We start from the raw sequence: 3,353 nt of genomic DNA, 5'->3' as shown, positions 1-3,353 counted from the left end.
ATGTTTACGAGTCATGATGGATTTACGAGATACAATCTGGTAAAGAATCTCACAGCCTGAATCAAAAGCAAACACTCCTTATATGATATTCGGAGAAATTAATTTCACGGAGCATATTTCAACTTGGCATTGATGGCATTTCTTGAGAGCATTATAATCAGTAGGTAGCCTTTCTTACCAAAGGTGCCTAAAGACACCCATCCCTTCCACCGCGTCTTTTCGATTTTCTTTCTCATTATCTATCGATAACGTATTTGATAAAATCTATATCAATTTCATTCGAAAAAAATATTTTAAATGAAGCTTTTTATCAAATCTACCCCAGTCTCTATATTTATAATTAATTTGAAACAAATTTAATTTAGATAAAGATTGGGTAGAAATATGCGATAAAATGTTTGTTTAAGCCAATTTTCAGAATTGATGGAATGTATCTAATCATCAAAGTGTCACGCATATATAATTTATAAGATAAAAGGGTTGGGGATATATCGGGATTTGGGGGTTGGGTTGGTTTCATCAACCTGTTTGTCAATAATTTACATCGCTTGAAAAATTGTTCAAATGTGGAAAATGCTCTTGCGCATCGAATCAATTGAGGGATAAGTTCATGGGTTTTAAGACTTATTTCCGACTATCTGAATTAGGCTATATTGGTACCAGCAACTTGCGCCAAGTGCGAGGATATATTTGCAACATACAGTCAGTATGCAGATGATAAGGGTACATGTATATAGCTGGAAGAGTAAGGGAAGCTAACAATTTAAAAAAATTAAAGTCGTTATGTTTATCATAAAGCTTTGTTTTTAGATTACCATTAATGCCCTTTCCTAGTAAAATATCCAGATATGAAACAGATGTGTTAGCCTATCTGGTATATTTTGTTAAGACTAATTGGATATATCGTATCGACGTAAAAATGGAAATACATGTAACAAAATTTTAAATTGAAAGTACGCCGTCGATATATATTTATCTGTCGATGAGATGAAGATTGAAGCAAGTATTTCCTGTTTGTGTAAAAGAATTTTAAACAAATTAAACTTTATATGATTACAAAGATATGTCAACTAATAACAATTATATAATCAGTAGACTGATTGTTGGAAAACCTAGTCTCCAAAAACTACATAAATATTGTCAATCAGAAAGTCAAGCATCTTTTTGATATCAATTTCAGAGAACTTGTGAGTAAAATTAGATTGTTTTTTAGACATGGTAATTTTTCAAATGATATGCAATGACAAGGTTAGAATATTTACGAATTCTACTGAGATGCATAAATATAGATAGAAGGGTATCCTAGGGGAGGGTGACTGGGTCTCAAGGGAAGGGTGAATTAAATCTTTCCTATTTAGTCAGTATAGTATATGTATTATACATTTTTGGTCTTTACTGACTGAACAGGTTTACTACGCATAGCGGTTTGATATAACATATAGTCACAAGACAATTTCGAATTCACTTCAACCCATTAAAATCAAAATTTACATTTAATTTATCCTATACTAGTCTTAAAAGTAAATGTATACTATTAGTACATGTATTTAGATTTTCTTTTAAAAAATATATGTTTATACATGTATATTGATAACTTTGTATGACTGTTGTTCAATTTCTAAATTTCATAAAATAAAAAATTGAAACTATTTCCTAATCAATACATTGCAGTTCATAACAACAATTTATGATTTAATATAGCGTTGTATTTGTATTTAACATTTTATCTGAAGGTGATGGCCGTGTTAATCAAAACGGTCCTTTGATCATGCAGCATACCTTGTGGCTAAGGGAACATAACAGAATAGCCAGAATACTAGACGGATTAACCAACTGGGATGATGAAAGACTATTTCAAGAGGCAAAACGAATTGTTGGTGCACAGTTTCAGCATATCACTTACAATGAATACTTACCCACTGTCCTTGGCATTGAAATTACTCAGCCATCTGGAAAGTACTTCAAAGTCTATGACCCCAAGGTGAAGCTGATGTTAAAGCTTAACACGATTCGTAAATGGAATGTGTCCACCATTTTTGCTCCCGATTCTCGGCACTCTGCAAACCCGTATGTAAAGGGCAAAACTTGGTCATTGTTTAGTGTAATCAGTGGACACCGGTGTAGATGGACGTACATGTATGCTACACAGCACTTGGTAGCCAGAATAATAACGTAATACTTCGCCTAATGCAGGAAAATAAGATACCAAATAAATTTACAATTATAGTTGTACAGTCAATGCAGTATACAAACAACACAGGTACACATAACTGTAATAGAATGTAAACTAAGGTAATGCAAAATAACCAGCACGAACACGAGTTGCCATACCAAACCGATACCCGTGACAATAAAGCAGTCAGGTGTGACGAATGCGACGAGTATACCTTAGTGTTGAAGTATTATAGATAATGATATCGAAAATGGCGTATGCCAATTTACGAGTCGAGTTCAGCTTTAAGAGCAGGCTTTATGGTGGCTGCTTTCAGATTTGGACATAGCATGATAAACGACAACTTTAGGTTCAGAGAAAATTGCTTCTTAAAATCCAGACGACATTTATGAAATGGGGGAGGGGGGGGGGTGAGAGTATATATATGTAGTCATATACTTTACATGCTTAATATAAGTTGTGTTTTGAAAATCTCCACCTCTGTTCCTTGGAATTATTTAGACAAACTCATTAAATAGTTACAATGAGTTTGAGTGTCTCTTCCAAAAATGTAAAATTAACGACTCCTAGGTCATGGGTTTTGCTCTTTTGACGGCTTTCAATTGCTTATTTAGCATAAATGTATCAATGCTTTAAAATCGTGTGCTCACCTCCTGGGTACTAAGCAAACAAACTAAACGATGCTGAATGCAATATGATTGTAAATGTATTAGTATATTACATGTAGTATTATACCTTTCCTTGATGTTATTTTTCAAGAAATTCTTTTATATATAATTTAATGTATTTGGAAACTTCCCGATTGAATGAGAATACAAGAAAGAATGTTCTATCCGTAAAGAAAAAATACAAAATAACTATTTGGTTTAAATGAGCAAAGCATTTAAGTCAGATTCTTGCCTGGAAAGCAATATAAAAGATTGACATAAAGATTATTTATATATTTAAAAAAGTCGTAAATAGAACATTTTGCACTTTGGTGATCTAAGTTAAAGTGATAGGTAGAAGAGGTATCGTTTACTGGCTTAAGAGACTGGATATACCTTACCAAAGTATCATAGGGAGCTAGGATGACTTATTGTAATTAGTGACGTGGTAGATAGCCACGTTGTATACCCAAGTCTGCATGAATTTTAGCACCAGACAAGTAACAAAAAATATCTGTAATGACTGAATACCT

The sequence above is a fragment of the Saccostrea cucullata genome, unplaced genomic scaffold (assembly GCF_032062105.1).
Source record: "Saccostrea cucullata isolate Sc308-1 unplaced genomic scaffold, CSIRO_AGI_Scuc_v1 ctg448, whole genome shotgun sequence".
NCBI classification, from domain to species: Eukaryota; Metazoa; Mollusca; class Bivalvia; order Ostreida; family Ostreidae; genus Saccostrea; species Saccostrea cuccullata.
This window is presented reverse-complemented; position numbering follows the sequence as displayed.